This window comes from Oratosquilla oratoria, chromosome 37 (assembly GCF_046742065.1).
Source record: "Oratosquilla oratoria isolate Oo_2021 chromosome 37, ASM4674206v1, whole genome shotgun sequence".
In the NCBI taxonomy this organism is placed as follows: Eukaryota; Metazoa; Arthropoda; class Malacostraca; order Stomatopoda; family Squillidae; genus Oratosquilla; species Oratosquilla oratoria.
The window spans coordinates 22,713,687-22,732,241 of record NC_134813.1 but is presented as its reverse complement, the minus strand read 5'-3'; the positions used below and the strand labels follow the sequence as shown (position 1 = coordinate 22,732,241).

Sequence of the window (18,555 nt, the reverse complement as noted above, 5' to 3'; positions counted from 1 at the left end):
CACACACACACACACACACACACACACACACACACACACACACACACACACACACACACACACACACACACACACACTATATATATATATATATATATATATATATATATATATATATATACGTAGACACACATTGGTTTATCTCTATCTCATCGCCTCCATATTTCCTCTGCCATTCCCCAATCCTCTGTGTCACAGTCTCTATTGTACGATTATGCATGCTCAGTCCCATTTATTACACTTCCTTCTAATTCTGCCTCATACAATATCCAAGTTCAGTAACCTATTCATCTTTTTGCCATTTTCCAACGTCACTCCGTGTATTCACATCTCTCTTCTCTTTCGATGTGTTTGCCTCCTATACTGCCTCACAGAATGTCTCTATGTGTGTCTGCCTCCTGTGTTGCCTCACATAGTGTCTCTGAACGTATATGCCTCCTATGTTACCTCACAGAATGTCTCTCTGTGTGTTTGCATCCTATGCTGCCTCACAGAATGTCTCTATGTGTGTTTGCCTCCTATTTTGTCTCGCATAGTGTCTCTGAACGTATTTGCCTCCTATGTTACCTCACAGAATGTCTCTCTGTGTGTTTGCCTCCTATGTTTCCTCACAAAATGTCTCTCAGTGTGTTTGTCTTCTATGTTGCCTCATAGAACGCCTCTCAAGGTGATTGTCCCCTCCCTCCTCGTCCTGTTTCTCTTCACGCACTTTGCTGAATTACATCATCACTTTGCTTTGGCCATTCCGTTCACGTTTGATGTTTCATAGTCATCAACTTTTCTTGTGTCTTGTCGTTATTTAGTCTTTTTACATCACTGTACGAAGCGGCCTTGATGTGGATGTGCTGTGTCTTGCGACACTGCTTCTGACCCAGGGCAGTGGACAGGATGCAGGGATGACCTGTCGTCCAGGAGGTGCCAAGATAAGAGGGAGGGAGGAGGGTGGAGGGGAGTGGAATATGTAGGGAATGGAATGGGTGGGAGTGGTTTCTATGCCTTTTTCTTTTTGGCTACCCCCTCGTGTGAGGGGGAAAAATCCTTTGGTATATGTATGTACATCACTGTATCGTTCTTGTCCCTCTTTTACCAACAGAATGATTAACGAATGGGATAGATTTAGTAATCATGTAGTGAGAGAAGATTAGATATCTCTATGGAGGGGGGTAATAGGTGGTAATGGACATGGAACTGCCTAGTGTAAGCCTTATGGTCTCTTGCAGTCTCTTATCTACATTCATATATGCTTATGTTTTTCATTTGGCTGACGACACCGACTTTATTCAGTTGAGAAAAATCTCAGTATGAAATGAGTTGTCAAGGTCTGTTTCATGCATTTCCATGGACCAGTAGGTCAAGTTTTTTTTTAACAATCTTTAGTTATTTTTTAGTTATTTGTCCTTTTCGTACCAAATATGGATGTCCGCTGGTCGAGCGAGTTAGAGCGTCGCTACTTGCGGCAGAGGTCGAAGTGACGGTAATTCGAACTCTGCCACCAGCAAGTTGGACCAAGGGTATGGTTCATTAAATTCCACGCTATAAAGTACTCTGTAAGGGGCATCGTCCTAGTCTCTTGATAGGGAGATGTTCGTTACGTTAAACCGAATCAATCACAATGTTATTGTGAATGTTTAGAGTAGGAGTTACATACTTGAGCTCCAGGATGGCACCGTCTTAATCGGTTGGGATCCTAGGGTCTGCTCGTCAAGGGGGTTTGTGGGTAAACTAGGTTTGTTATATAACAACAACAACTACAATAATAGCGACATCAATAGTGGCGGCATTATCAGCAACATCATCATCAACATCAACGTCATCAACGTCGTCATCAACCTCAATATCATCATCGACAGCATCATTAACATCAACGTCGTCATCAACCTCAATATCATCATCGACAGCATCATTAACATCATCGACAGCATCATCAGCATCATCGACATAATCAACCTCAACATCATCATCAACAGCATCATTAATATAATCGACATCATCATCGGCATCATCGACATCATCAACCTCAACATCATCATCAACAGCTTCATTAACATAATCGACAGCATCATCAGCATCATCGACATCATCAACCTCATCATCAACAGCATCAATATAATCGACAGCATCATCAGCATCATCGACATCATCAACCTCAACATCATCAACAGCATCATTAACATAATCGACAGCATCATTAGCATCATCGACATCATCAGCCTCAACATCATCATCAACAGCATCATTAACATAATCGACAGCATCATCAGCATCGACATCATCAACCTCAACATCATCAACAGCATCATTAACATAACCGACAGCATCATCAGCATCGACATCATCAACCTCAACATCATCAACAGCATCATTAACATAACCGACAGCATCATCAGCATCACCGACATCATAAACCTCAACATCATCATCGACAGCAGCATCAGCATTATCGACATCATCAACCTCAACATCATCATCATCATCAACCTCAGCATCCTTATCAACATCAACAACAATATCATCATCAGTGTCATCAACATCAGCACCTCCTCTACTCACTTTAGTCTTGGATTACTCTTGGTGTTTAGCTCGATCAGTGTTTTTCTTCACACAAACATCAATACTCCAATTTTTTTTTTCAAATATTTTTTGCTCCTTATTCACTGACAACCCATCTCCTCTGTAGTGCCAACACCTGCTCTCCCCTCATTACCTGATTTGCCAACAATTACCTTACTTCCTTTTGTGTTGCCAACAATATATCCTTTCTTTTACATTATTAAGTCTCACCCCACCCGCCCAGCCATTACGTAAAATGACAAAACTTTCTCACATTCATGCCTTATTTAATTTAATTTTTTTTACATTTATTTTAAAGGATTACAAAGGCGGAGCATGCCGACAGGAGACCTTTTGGTCCATAACTAGGTCGGATGCGAAAAAGAATATAATAATGATAAATAAAGAATATAATATAGATAATAATAAATAAAAACAAATAAATGCATAGGTATAGTTAAATAATAAGCAAACAGGTAAATAGTAAACAATAATAAATTGACATATAACTAATAACAAATGAAAATCAAGCAAATGATGATAAAACAGACAAATAATAACAAACAAATAAACAAATAATATAACATAAATGACATTCATTACAGCATTCATTATAATGACATTCATGACAAATGACGTTCATTATAAGCTTAGGTGCTTATCTAAACGAATCTTAAAGCTGAACTACACTTTCATGCTATTTCTTCACCAACTGTACCCACATCCCATACATTACCTACCCATAGATCCCGAATACCATCCCAACAACATGAGAAATCGCATCCGACCTAGATATGGACCAAAAGGTCTCCTGTCGGCATGCTCCGCCTTTGTAATCCTTTGAAATATGTTCTTAAGGTCCAAAACTCAATCTTCCCAAGCACACCAAACGTTCTTATGGCCCGCTCACCCCAAGAGTACCCACCTCCTCCCGAAATATATATAACTATTCTTTGTCTACCTTGTTGTGTCGAGAATTGATCAGTAGATGTATTTATATACACCTCCACTACTGGGACATACCTCCCTTTACCCTCCATAATCCTTACCCACGTCTTCCTCCTCTATCTCTACTTCTATCTCTCCCTCCATCTCTGCATCCATCTCCACCTTCACCTCATCATCTTCCACCTCCTCTTCCACCTCCACCTCCCCCTCCACCTCCTCTTCCACCTCCACCTCCACATACACCTCCACCTCCACATCCATCTCCAAGTTCTCCACCTTTTTATCTCCAGCTTCCTCCATCTTTACCTCCAATTTCTCCACCTCCAACTTCTCCACCTCCATCTCTTCTTGGTACCGTCTCTCCTGCGCCAAATTACACTTATGCTTTTTTCAGAATAAATCCATATAAATTGGTGTATATACACGCAGGAATGTATATACAAGCATACACATGGATGCATGCTTAAACAGATACAAATAACACATAGACACACACTAAGCATGTGTATACACGTGTGTGTGTGTGTGTGTGTGTGTGTGTGTGTGTGTGTGTGTGTGTGTGTGTGTGTGTGTGTGTGTGTGTGTGTGTGTGTGTGTGTGCGCGCGACTGTTCACATGCACGCCTGTCTACGCATTTACTGTACTCACACACATATGAACATCCACTTGCGGAAAATATATTTTTACTCTTTCCAATGTTGTAAGGTTATTGTTCATAAGTCCTAGGAGAGAGGGGGTGGGGACCAATATCCTCGCCACACTGGTGGTACAAGAGCCAAAAAATTCCTATTTTCTTTACTCGTTGTGTCTGAAGAGGACTTGGTCCAATCCACGAAGAGTCACTACCTTGAACTCTTGAACGCTTCGTCCCCACTGGGAATCGAAGTCGTGGATGCCGCTCTAGCATTCAAGCGTTCGATCAAACGAGCCCAGTGTTGTTTGTATTCATATCTTCCTTTGTCAAAGGAACCGCTGCCCTTCGGAGGATGAGGGAGAGGGAGGGAGGGAGGGAGGGAGAGAGAGAGAGAGAGAGAGAGAGAGAGAGAGAGAGAGAGAGAGAGAGAGAGAGAGAGAGAGAGAGAGAGAGAGAGAGAGAGAGAGAGAGAGAGAGAGAGAGAGAGAGAGAGAGAGAGAGAGAGAGAGAGAGAGAGAGAGAGAGAGAGAGAGAGAGAGAGAGAGAGAGAGAGAGAGAGAGAGAGAGAGAGAGAGAGAGAGAGATAGAGAGAGAGAGATAGATAGATAGATAGATAGATAGATAGATAGATAGATAGATAGATAGATAGATAGAGAGATAGATAGATAGATAGATAGATAGATAGATAGATAGATAGATAGATAGAGAGATAGAGATAGATAGATAGAGAGAAAGAGAGAGAGAGAAAGAAAGAGAGAGAGAGAGAGAGACAGAGAGAGAGAGAGAGAGAGAGAGAGAGAGAGAGAGAGAGAGAGAGAGAGAGAGAGAGAGAGAGAGAGAGAGAGAAATGAGGCAGAGCGAAGACATTACGATGTACAATTTAGTGTTTACTTGAGACATTATAATGTGGTATTAAGTACTTGCTTGTTTCCTGGGGCGGGATTTTTTTTTTTTTTTTTTTAATAACTACATATTAGTTTCTTTTCCTATTCCTTTTTCCATGCCACCTCTCCCTCTCCCTCTCCCTCTCCCTTTCCCTCTCCCTTTCCCTTTCTTATGCTCTCTCTCTCTCTCTCTCTCTCTCTCTCTCTATTTCTCTCTTCCTGTCCTCTTTCCCACTCTCTCCCTCCCCTCTCCTTCACTCCCTCCCTCCTTCTCAATCATCTGCACACTCTTCCCCGTATATGGGTCGTGGTGGCCCAGTAGGTAGCGTGTAGTGCCCGCGTCCCGAATGTCACAGGGCCAGGTTGGGGATATCGTCGATACAGCAGCCATTTCCCCGAGTTTTAGAGAATTAGATTAAGTTAAATGAGATTAGGCTAGGTTTAGGTTAGATTAGTTTGGGTTAGTTACGCTACGTTATCTTAGGTTACGTTAGATTACTCAAGGTTACGCTAGGTTACGTTAGGTTATGTTAGGTTACGCTAGGTTACGGTTACGTCACCTTACGTTAGGTCAGGTTTGGAGATTTTAGGTTTGGAAACGATATATCACCCCCTCCCTCCACCCCAGCTCACAAATATAGGCTAGAACAGATTCATACTCATACACAAGCTCTATCAAAAGACTCACAAGACGGAATTTATATTGGTAGGCTTATAGAAGAGGATAAATAACACATTCAATAAGGGTCAAAACCCGTACAAGAGACGTAGGACTTAACGCCCTTATGAGGTAGGTCACTCTCCTGATGTTGATGGCTGTGCAATGAGAGACTGTCCTCACCGCCCCAACACTCGAAACCTGATCGTCACAGATCGAATGGAATCCAATACTTTATTGTCTAACCCTCTCCTGTCCTAAACCCTTCCACACCGGTTGGTACTTTTCAATTTACTTTGGCCTGTCGCCAAGTGATTTTATTAATCTCCGAGGTATCCTCTGGCCAGTGAAGGAGTGATAGCCTATCTTGATTAATATTTTCATTACCGGGTGGCATGTCTTGTTACATAAGCACATAGGAATGAAGTAAGCTCCAAGAGACCATAAGGCCTACATTAGGAAGTTCCATGTTCATTACCATTTGTCATCTCCATTCATAAAGTTATCTAACCTTCACTTAAAACAGCTACTGTACCAGTTTCGGTGCTAACTACATGGTTACTAAGTCTATTCTATTCGTCAACTAATCTATTGGCAAACCTAGTTTTTGCATTTTTCCTTCTTAAATATGAATATCCCTAGACTATTCTATTCAATTTAGTGGTGCCCTACACTAGCAAAGCTGTTAACCTTTTGTATTATAGAAAAGGAACTTAGATATTTTGTTCTGGTTAACGGAAGTTGGTTTGATTCAAATTAAAAGATCCCCTATGTAGTGGATTAATTTCTCATTGTAATAGAACCTTGAGTGATTTGGTCTATATGGCCTACATGAAAATATGTCAGTACCTAATATGACGGGATAAAGAAGGGTAGAATCAATGTGTATCGTAAATATGTTATTGTAAGCATTGTCAATTGTCAGCCAACTGGGTAAACGTATCACTGATTAATGTATAATGGCCGCGCAGTAGCACAGTGGATACCGTGTCGAACTCATGAGCAGGTGGTCGTGAGTTCGGTTCCCGGGACCCGCTGCTTGGTCCTTGTATTAGTTCCCAACAAACTTTGCCAGGCAGGGAGGCGAATCCTTTAAAAGAAAAACTTACAGGACTTTACCGCAACTGACCGGTCTCGCCCTACCAGGGGTTTCTCACTTCCCACTTGGTGGGCGTGGGATGGTGAGTGAGTATAAGTGTTCACCGATTTGAAACAATCGTGACAAATATAACAAATATAAACAATAATTGGCGAAAGTAGGCCTATAGCAGGAAATGTAGTGGTCGCCAAAACCCAACATCACCTGATTCGCATCCTGACACGTATCCCATATCTAGTGAACTCGTATATGAAATGTATTCTTTGAATTTGTATTTCAGTTTGGATGTTACTTCTTTGTTTATTTATCTACTTTTCAAGCTTGGTTTATTTATCTACTTTTCAAGCTTGGTTTATTTATCTACTTTTCAAGCTTGGTTTATTTATCTACTTTTCAAGCTTGTATTTATTCTAATAATTTTCTATCTTCATTCAGGTAAGATGACCATAACAAATCAGAGAGTCCAAGGTTTGGAGATACTAGCCATTAGGCACAGGTGAGTAGAGCTTTCCGAAAACTTGGCCACAAACTCTTGTGGTCTGTGTCTTGTACAATCAGAACAAAGTAGGTCAGACAGGTATAGGTAGGGAGTTGCTTTCCCAAGAGCAAAAATTCTGAGATTTTCGGTCTTTTTTTTTTTTAATCGACTTTAGCACACGCATAGTTTCCGTGGACGAAATGCATTGACTTTTCGTTCAAGGCTGCGACGGGGGAACGTATCGTGTCCGTGGCCGAAATGCATTGACTTTTCGTTCAAGGCTGCGACGGAGGAACGTATCGTGTCCGTGGACGAAATGCATTGACTTTTCGTTCAAGGCTGCGACGGGGGAACACAATAACCAAGATCGGACGCGGTGGCTTCATCCTTGATAAGAGGCGCCTGACAGTAGTAATGGTTAAGGTCATGCCATCGTCTTCACCTGCCTCTGAGTCACCTTTCGTTTCTTTGTTCGAGGTTCCCGAGCACGCTGACGGGATCTGCTCGAAGTGCCACGCTCTGCTCGAAGTCCCAGGCTCTGCTCGAACTCCCACGCTCTGCTCGAAGTCTCAGGCTCTGCTCGAAGTCCCAGACTCTTCTCAACCTGACACCTTACGGTCTCCGTCCTACTCTCACACGAAGAGATTTGTTTGTCCTCATCTCAAAGATAAAAAATGCGCCTTTGAAAAGTTTCGAAAAGACAGCTCATATCAGGTGGTCTTAGGTCAGGGCGACCTATAGACCAGAGGGTCCCTTGGCTAGCCTGCCCTCCCCCAAGTCAAAGGAAACCCCACAGCCAAGGGTAGTCCCTAGGCCAGGATGGTTTTTAGACCAGGGGGTTCCTAGACCAGGGGGTTCCTAGACCAGGGAATCCATATACCAGGCAGCCCCTATAGGCCAGGAAACCCTTATAGGGCAGGGGGTCTCTAGGCCAGGGAATCCCTATAGGCTAGGTAATCCCTATAGGCTAGGGAATCCCTATAGGCTAGGGAATACCTATAGGCTAGGGAATCCCTATAGGCTAGGGAATCCCTATAGGCCAGGGAATCCCTATAGGCTAGGGAATCCCTATAGGCTAGGGAATCCCTATAGGCTAGGGAATCCCTATAGGCTAGGGAATCCCTATAGGCCAGGGAATCCCTATAGGCTAGGGAATCCCTATAGGCTAGGGAATCCCTATAGGCTAGGGAATCCCTATAGGCTAGGGAATCCCTATAGGCTAGGGAATCTCTATAGGCCAGGGAATCCCTATAGGCTAGGGAATACCTATAGACTAGGGAATCCCTATAGGCTAGGGAATCCCTATAGGCCAGGGAATCCCTATAGGCCAGGGAATCCCTGTAGGACAGGGAATCTCTATAAGCCAGGGAATCCCTATAGGACAGGGAATCTCTATAAGCCAGGGAATCCCTATAGGCTAGGGAATCACTATAGGCTAGGGAATCCCTATAGGCTAGGGAGTCCCTATAGGCTAGGGAATCTCTATAGGCTAGGGAATCCCTATAGGCTAGAGAATCCCTATATGCTAGGGAATCCCTATATGCAAGGGAATCCCTATAGGCTAGGGAATCCCTATAGGCTAGGGAATAACCTATAGACTAGGGAATCCCTATAGGCTAGGGAATCCCTTTAGGCCAGGTAATCCCTATAGGCTAGGGAATCCCTATAGGCCAGGGAATCCCTATAGGCTAGGGAATCCCTATAGGCTAAGGAATCCCTATAGGCTAGGGAATCGCTATGGGCCAGGGAATCCCTAGAGGCCAGGGAATACCTATAGGCTAGGGAGTACCTATAGGCTAGGGAATCCCTATAGGCTAGGGAATCCCTATAGGCCAGGGAATCCCTATAGGCCAGGGAATCCCTATAGGACAGGGAATCTCTATAAGCCAGGGAATCCCTATAGGCTAGGGAATCCCTATAGGCTAGGGAATCCCTATAGGCTAGGGAATCCCTATAGGCTAGGGAATCCCTATAGGCTAGGGAATCCCTATAGGCTAGGGAATCCCTATAGGCTAGGGAATCCCTATAGGCTAGGGAATCCCTATAGGCTAGGGAATCCCTATAGGCTAGGGAATCCCTATTGGCTTGGAAATCCCTATAGGTTAGGGAATCCCTATAGGCTAGGGAATCCCTATAGGCTAGGGAATCCCTATAGGCTAGGGAATCCCTATAGGCTAGGGAATCCCTATAGGCTAGGGAATCCCTATAGGCTAGGGAATCCCTATAGGCTAGGGAATCCCTATAGGCTAGGGAATCCCTATAGACTAGGGAATCCCTATAGACTAGGGAATCCCTATAGGCTAGGGAATCCCTATAGGCTAGGGAATCCCTATAGGCTAGGGAATCGCTATGGGCCAGGGAATCCCTAGAGGCCAGGGAATACCTATAGGCTAGGGAGTACCTATAGGCTAGGGAATCCCTATAGGCTAGGGAGTCCCTGAACCAGGGCTTTTTTACTTCTGCGAGGCTCCTTTGATAATATCAATAACGCGAACTCTGCAATGGCTCAAGAACTGTGATGTAATGAAAAGGGGATACGCATTCCCTTTCCAAAGTTATTTCTTTGCACTTCGCATGTTGGGTCAGATAATTCTGTCCTTGAAATATCCCCTTGCAACTCGTCTGCAATTAGATTCTAGAGATTCTCATCGTCTTCGTTGCCAAACGAGGGCCAAAGGAAATCAAAATCACGTTCTTGAGACCTCCAAAAATTTCTTAACTAGTTTGTGAAGGTTCATGGAAAGACCGGTTTTTTTTTTTTTTTCGTAAATACTCTTAAAGTAAAAAAAAAAAAGTTTTTTTTTTCAAAATCGAGAAGGGTTCCAAGTTCTCGAAGGTCCGTGAGTTGTCTATGGAGCTCTTCTGAAGTATGTCTTTCACTTCGCAAAGATTCTTCAAGAAACTTCGGGGGAGAGTCTCCGAAATCGCGTCTCCGGTTCTTGAAGGTTCTCGGAGAGAAACAAGAAGACGAGCCTCTCCCAACTGGGGTCTCTCAAGGCCAAGACCGGATGACCGTCACGTGGGCCGCACCTTTGTTAGTCAGTGGCCATGCCAAGCCAGGTGCTTGGTGCCAGACGTCGTCTCGCGTGTAGCGTTCTTGTTTCGGTGCCAAAGTGGCCCCCAGCCGCCGCGCTGGCACCTGGAAGACCCACTTTGATCAGGTCAACTTCATCCTACGGGGGGAATCCAAGCTATACCCCGGACAGGTACCTGTCGATATGGTGCCCGTTTCTGCTCAATACTTGTAAACTTTGTTTGCTTGTGTTCCTGCATTTGTATGTATGTCTGTATGTGTGTGTGTGTGTGTGTGTGTGTGTGTGTGTGTGTGTGTGTGTGTGTGTGTGTGTGTGTGTGTGTGTGTGTGTGTGTGTGTGTGTGTGTGTGTGTGTGTGTATGTGTGTGTATGTGTGTGGGTATGTGTATGTGTGTGTGTGTGTGGGTATGTGTGTGTGTGTGTGACCTTTCACACACTGTACCGAAATAATTTCGGCCCTGGGCAGGATTCGAACCAAGCACTACGCGCACCACCATGCTAGTAGTTCATCGTTCTACCAACTGTGCCACCGAGTCGTGTGTGTGTGTGTGTGTGTGTGTGTGTGTGTGTGTGTGTGTGTGTGTGTGTGTGCGTGCGTGTATAAATAAAAAATCGCCATTTTACGAGAGAACATTAACACAGTCGCGATGTGAACGGCGTTATGTTTAGAAAATCCCAGTCAATATTTGGTTACAATTACCCTATCTTATTCATACTACGTGGTTCCTGGTTCAAACTCTTGCTGTCTGAGCTCAGAGGGCAAAGGTGAAGTATCGTACTTCACAGTGTTAAAGAATACTACATTTCTACATCAAATGACTTCTTCATTTCACACAAATTTGGCTTCGTATGAAGATAGAGTACATATATACTTAATGCAATCAATATTCTAGGAATTCTAATGATACCCCTACGGACCAGAACCACATTTCATTCTTTTACAACTGGAGACTAATCACAACTCAAAGAAGAATCCTATCCATTCTCAACTTCCTACTATCCCTCCTTTCTACTATCCTCTCCTTAAATCTTTCCTTCACCATCGCCAAATCTCCACCTGTTGATTTGCTGTTGTACCTGAAGATAGAAGCGGTGGTTATTGGCAACGAAACACAGGGCGGCCAAAAAGTCATGGATGTGTTTATACTTCTAATAACTGCCTTATCGTTTCAAATACATATATGAAATTTCAATACAATATAGAAATATTGCCTCAGCAAATGTAATGCCTCTCTTAATAACTGCCTTATCGTTTCAAATACATATATGAAATTTCAATACAGTATAGATATATTACCTCAGCAACTGTACGGTCTTTGGGTTTATATTTCTAAGAACTGCCTTATCGTTTCAAATACATATATGAAATTTCAATACAATATAGAAATATTGCCTCAGCAAATGTAATGCCTCTCTTAATAACTGCCTTATCGTTTCAAATACATATATGAAATTTCAATACAGTATAGATATATTACCTCAGCAACTGTACGGTCTTTGGGTTTATATTTCTAAGAACTGCCTTATCGTTGCAAATGCATATATGAAATTTCAATACAATATAGAAATATTGCCTCAGCAAATGTAATGCCTCTCTTAATAACTGCCTTATCGTTGCAAATGCATATATGAAATTTCAATACAATATAGAAATATTGCCTCAGCAACTATATTGTCTTTGGGTTTATATTTCAAATATATATATATGAAATTTCAATACAATATAGAAATATTGCCTCAGCAAATGTAATGTCTCTTTCTATAACTGCCTTATTGTTTCAAATGCATATATGAAATTTCAATACAATATAGAAATATTGTCTCAACAACTGTACTGTCTCTTTTATGGTATGAGCAATTATCCAGTTATTCCATCTTGCTGGAACTACATATTGGGTCTAAGGTTAATTAATGAAGAAATGATAACAAATTGTAACTTCCCAGCGACTTTTGGGTCACCCTGTAGGCTATACCTTCACAGATAATCTTGGGTCTTCTACGTTTATAGTTAGTTGATTGTGTTTCTTGTTTTAATGAAGACTTGTTAAGCTTTTTTGAAAGTCTTGTTGGGAAGATTGTGCTCCTAAATCTTTGAAGTTTTCGAAGCAGTTTTGAATTCTTAGAATCATGCCTTCAGCATAGCATTTCACTATGCATCATTCACTTGTAGTGTTAGCATAGTATGTGAAAACTTAGAGAAAAAAATACACGAACTATTATGGTTAAAATGGAAGATATGCCTACTCATAAATGATTCTCCAAGACAAATATAAAGGTAATGTAAATATAAACAAAACCTTTCATGTGTCTACCATTAATTTTCCTTTCCTAATTTCCTAATGGAAGACATTTTCCTCAACTAAACAGAACTGCATAAGCCCCTGCCGTACACACGGTAATCATGAGTTCGTTCGAGTAAAAAGAACTTTGGTTACAATATTTTATTTGTCAAATTTCCAAATATCAAACTTCCTTTGCGTCATATAGTGAGAAGCTGAATGTTGAAGTAAGAGAAGTTCTTAGACGAATATTAGACACATCGTTGAATTGCCCTTAGGGACGTCTAGAATACTATAAGCGGTGTTGTCCTCCAGCTTATCAAATTCACAACATTTGACGAGAATCTTGAATGGGTGATGATGGTTTAACGTCACAAACTCCCTCCTATCGGAAGGCTAGGACGGTACCCCTCACAAAGGCCTTTGTAGCGTGGAATTTAACGAAACATGCCCTTGGTTCAACTTCGCCGGTGGCAGGATTCGAACCGTCATCCCCTCAACCTTCGCTGCAAGTAACGACGCCCTAATCCGCTCAGCCAGCGGGTTAGGGTCAAAGTATATCCGTCCCATGATTAATGGAAATGATCGTAGCTTAATGGAGAAGTTTCGTTCATCTGAACGAAATCACCTAACAGTATCCTGAATACAAATAAAAGTAGAATCCATAGTCATAATATATAGGTTTTCAAATGGCTAATTATCGACCAACATAAGGGTTAATCTAAAGGTTACGTGAACGATCTTTTGGTCTCTAACAGTTTGATGACACGATAGTTCTAAACTTTAATAGCCGTATTTTTTTAACCTTCCGCCAACGCTGGCGAATGCTATTTACCATTAGAAGGTAGAGTTTTACTTGATGTTCTAGTTAAGTGTAGTTGGTTTATCAGCTTATCTACAAAACCCACCAATATTTTCCATAACCATAATTACATACATATACCAAGGCTTTTTCCCCCTTACAAGGGGGGTAGCCAAAAAGAAAAAGGCATAAAATCATTCCCACCCATTCCATCCCTGAATACACTCCACACCCCTCCACCCTCCCTCTTATCTTAGCACCTCCTGAATGACGGGTCATCCCTGCACCTTGTCCACTGCCCTGGGTCAGAAGCAGTGTCGCAAGACGCAGCACATCCACAGCAAGGCCGCTTCATTAAATCGGCGACCCCCCCATAATTAATCAATTTAATAGAATTCTTCTTTCTAATGGTAGAAAAGGATCGCCAGGGATGGCGAAAGGGTTTAAAAGTACTTTGGCCCTAAGAGGTGTCCTACGGAAGTGTTCTTTAGACCAATCGACCAAGACTATACACACACACACACACACACACACACACACACACACACACACACACACACACACACACACACACACACACACACACACACACACACACATTATTATATATATATATATATATATATGCTAATAAGAACACGGGTACATGTGTTCACTTATGCAAAATAGACCACTTGGAAAAAAAACTATCGAAGCAGAGCGCTTTCGTATATTACATCTTCAGTACTTGTTGCACTGAAGATGTAATATACGAAAGCGCTCTGCTTCGTTAGTTTCTTTTTCCAAGTGGTCTACTTTGCATATATAATATACATATATATATATATATTATATATATATATATATGTCTTTATTATCTTAATCCTAATCTTGATTTCTGCCTCATTCACTCATTTACTAACTCACCACACACACACACACACACACACACACACACACACACACACACACACACACACACACACACACACACACACACACACACACACGTACGTACCTTTAGACATAGCACTGTCCCCTATATTTCACGACAAACGAATTTGGGAAGACAGAGAGCCGAGTACATGACCCACCAAAAGACGCCGGTTGAGGGCCAATACTTGGCAATGCCTGGGGTCGGGAGGCGAGCCTTTCCACTCCTAAGTACTACAGTGACCGGCGTCTTCAGCGAGATCGTGATAAATCCCATTTCCTGACGATGACTATCTGCGATGCTCGTAAGTCTACGAGGTCGTAAATGAAACGTTCGTGTAGTAAATCTACGACCTAGGGGTCTCCGTCCCGCACAGCTCTCTAGGAGCCATCAATCACTGTGGTATTTACAAGTGGAGGCAACTGTACCTTTAAGGGGAAATGTCACCTCACATGAGTAATGGACGGATATTAAACGGCAAAATAAAAGAGCTCCAAGAAAGTAACACTGCGGAGAGCCGGTGCAAAGGAACCAGTGACCGTAAGTAGAGATTTACGTGGACATTTCTGGGAAAATAGATCTTATAGACTTCAGTTTATTGTGAATAACCGGCAAGGGACTTCGCCCCAAAACAAAGAATTTTTTTTTTTAAACATATAACTAGAAGAGAATGATAAAGTAAGAGTCTATTTGCATTCTTCTCCTTCTGGCATATCTCCCAAAACAAAATTAGATATTTTATATGAACAACAAAGCTCTTAGACCAGCGTTTCCCGACCTTTTCCGACCATAGCACCCCCTGGTTGTCATGTCTAAGCAGTCCAACACCGCCATCTTATCAGACGGATAACAAAAAAGTGAAGTGTACTGATTAATGATTTATTTTCTCGATTCCTTAGAACTGAAACAAATTGACAATATTATTTGTAGAAGAAATAAGAACACCCTAGAAAAATAAAATAGGATGGAAAAAGTCAAATATGCACAACTGGGTAATCAATGATACATATATCAATGTGATCTTTGTGTGCATCACTTTCCAGCAACCCCTATAATTGATTTCAGCAACCCCTATAATTGATTTCATCAACCCCTATAATTGATTTCAGCACCCCCAGGTTGGAAAACGCTAAGTTAGACGAAGAGAATAAGAGAAAGTGAATAATGAAAGGGAGATGGATCAGGGAACAGCAATAGACATAAGAGTTTTGACATAAGAGTTTTGAATTCTGGAAATTAAAAATTAATCAACACTAAAATAAACCAGTGGACATCGACTTCCAGCTGGTTCTCGCCGGAAATTTGTAGGAAGAAATTATCACCATATTTTCTTGCATAACCTTGGTACCTAGAAATATTGACATAGAAAGCTGACGTCACAGCTCGTCGTGTATGAAAAAAAAACAAGTTTCTTGTTTACCGTTCTACCTGGACTATTATTGGTGAAGTCTTTTACACTCGTATGAAAAGTAAAACCTCGTTTAGTAACGATACACGCTACCATGACGAAGACAAATTTACCCCAACTTGACACGGGGGCAAACTAGGGATAAAGAAGAGCGAGTAAAATTTCTGCTGAAGAGGAATGCAATTCATTCACTTCAGTCGTACACAGATGCCTCATCCCTTTCTCACTCAAGCTCCACCCCCTTCTTGGCTAAGCTCCACCCCCTTCTTGGCTAAGCTCCACCCCCTTCTTGGCTAAGCTCCACCCCCTTCTTGGCTAAGCTCCACCCCCTTCTTGGCTAAGCTCCACCCCTTCTTGCCTAAGCTCCACCCCTTCTTGCCTAAGCTCCACCCCTTCTTGTCTACGCTCCACCCCCTTCTTGTCTAAGCTCCACCCCCTTCTTGCCTAAGCTCCACCCCCTTCTTGCATAAGCTCCACCCCCTTCTTACTTATGCTTCACCCCCTTCTTGCATAAGCTCCACCCCCTTCTTGCTCAAGCTCTACCCCTTACTTATGCTCCATCCCATTCCTACTCAAGCTCCACCCCCTTCATACTCTAACTCCACCCACTTCTTACTCATGTTCCACATCATTTCTGCTCAAACTCTATTCTCTTCATACTCATGCTCCAACCCATTCCTGCCCAAGCTCCACCCCATTCCTGCTGAAGCTCCACCCCTTCTTACTCATGCTCCACCTCGTTCCTGCTCAAGTTCCACCCACTTCTTACTTAAGCTCCACCCAATTCATGCCAAAGCTCCACCCAGTCTGTAGCCAATCCCCTTAGGTACATATAAATCTTAGGGTTTTTCTCCTTTGATGGATACTGTTATTCTTCTTAGACCCTGTTCACACTAACAGTTTGAACCGCGCGGAAACCGCGGCGGTTCCGCATAGTCAAGGAAAACTGCGCATTTGTGTGTGAATGTCTTCAATGACTTACACTGTAATTGAACCGCCGTATTTCAAACCAGGCGGTTGAAACCGCTAGTGTGAACAAGGCCTTACGGAAATTTCGTATTAGCAAGTGGGTTGTGACAATTCTTATTTTGACTCAAATTCTTTAAGATGTTATGCATTTTAGATTTTGTTCTGGCTTGTGCCAAACGATTGTGCTCATCTGGGGATGTCACAATGGCTACAAGGTTGAACGAAGTTCGAAGGGCTTGAACGAAATTCAAAGAAGCTGAACGATATCTAAAGGAATTGATCGATATTTCAGGCTCCCTAGAGAACAAACTTCGCTTTTTTTCATCGCATTTCGTCCAACAAACACCAATCGCTTTTCAATTATTTTGGCAAAATCTCTGGAACTTTTCTTCGAGTTCCAAAAGGGTGACATTGCCCAGATACATACCTCAGATATGAACATTCTAGCTAAAGTCTGGTGATTCTTAATTTAACGTTTCGTTTCATAAGAAGTTTCTTATCCCGTGTCTTCTTTGGGTCGCCTGACCAAGGTGGACGAATAGATATGGCCTAACCTCCCCTCCCCCCACACCCGCCCGTGACGTCAGAACGACACTATTTACAGTCCTCCAAAAACATTGCGAGTTTATCTTTGCACACTTGATCAACTCTTCTTGCAACTCTCCACTGTTGACCTGCAGAAGCTTCGTTCCGATCTAATCATTTCTGAGTGTGAAGTTTGGGGGAGATAAGATGCTTGTCTTGGGGTTCTGTGTGTTGTGGTTTCAATAGAGGTAAAGGAAGATGAATACGCCCGTAGTTATGTTAGGTATTCACACACACACACACACACACACACACACACACACACACACACACACACACACACACACACACACACACACACAATATATATATATATATATATATATATATATATGTATGACGTAAGCGGAGTAGGAAGCACAAGAGTCTTAGTCTTGAGTTTATTCCTAACTAGTTTCGCAGGTACCTTTGATAAAGTACACCTGCGAAACTAGTCAGGAATAAACTCAAGACTAAGACTCCTGTGTTTCCTACTCCGCTTACATCAACCTGTCAGAATGTCTCAGCATTATATATATATATATATATATATATATATATATTATATATATATATATATATTTATATAAATATGTATATATATATATTATATATATATATATATATATATTATATATATATATATATATATATACATAATTATATATTATATAAATATTTATATATATATTATATATAAATATTATATATATATAAATATATATTATATACAGTATATGTATATATATATATATATATATATATAGTATATATAGACATATACACATATATATATACATACATGTATATACATATATATATATATATATATATATATATATATATGTATATATATATATATATATTTATATATATTTATATAAAGAGCCTGTTTGTATACAAGATGATATCATTTCATGATATTGTATTACTTTTATTTAGTCGACGTCATACCTAAGGAAAAACAAATAAGTAAATAAATAAATAAATAAATGAAAATAAATAAGTAAATAAATAAATAGATAAATAGATAAATAAATAAATGAATAAAAAAGGCATGCTGTGTTGACAATGACTACTGGTGGCTCAAGAGGATATTCCTTGAATGATTATTATTGGTTCGTGTTTTTTCGAGAAACTATTTCCTTTATTTTCAAAATGATTCGTTTGGCTTTACTCATTACGGATAATAATTCTTTTAATTAAGTAATGATACATTGGATAATCTTCAGTAAACCTAGGGATCCCAGCTACTGTACGTTAATGGTGAACTAATCCATTGTCATCACCATCACCATCATTATTGACATCACTATCACCATCATCATCATCATC

General features: G+C 41.2%; 1 protein-coding gene and 1 long non-coding RNA gene across 16 annotated transcripts in view; one reads left to right on the top strand and one right to left on the bottom strand.

Moving 5' to 3' along the window:
- The window catches only part of LOC143019566 (uncharacterized), a 467,386-nt gene that overhangs the window by 161,238 nt on the left and 287,593 nt on the right, over positions 1–18,555 (bottom strand). The window lies entirely within an intron of this gene.
- LOC143019563 (uncharacterized) overlaps positions 1–18,555 on the top strand; it is a 224,598-nt gene that overhangs the window by 32,424 nt on the left and 173,619 nt on the right. The window contains exon 1 of one of the 15 annotated variants that reach the window (XM_076175304.1): positions 7,248–7,269. The exons of the other annotated variants lie outside the window; for them this stretch is intronic. The gene's annotated coding sequence lies outside the window, so the exon portion shown is untranslated. Of the gene's footprint in view, positions 1–7,247; positions 7,270–18,555 lie in introns of those variants that run through there. 15 annotated transcript variants of the gene reach the window in all.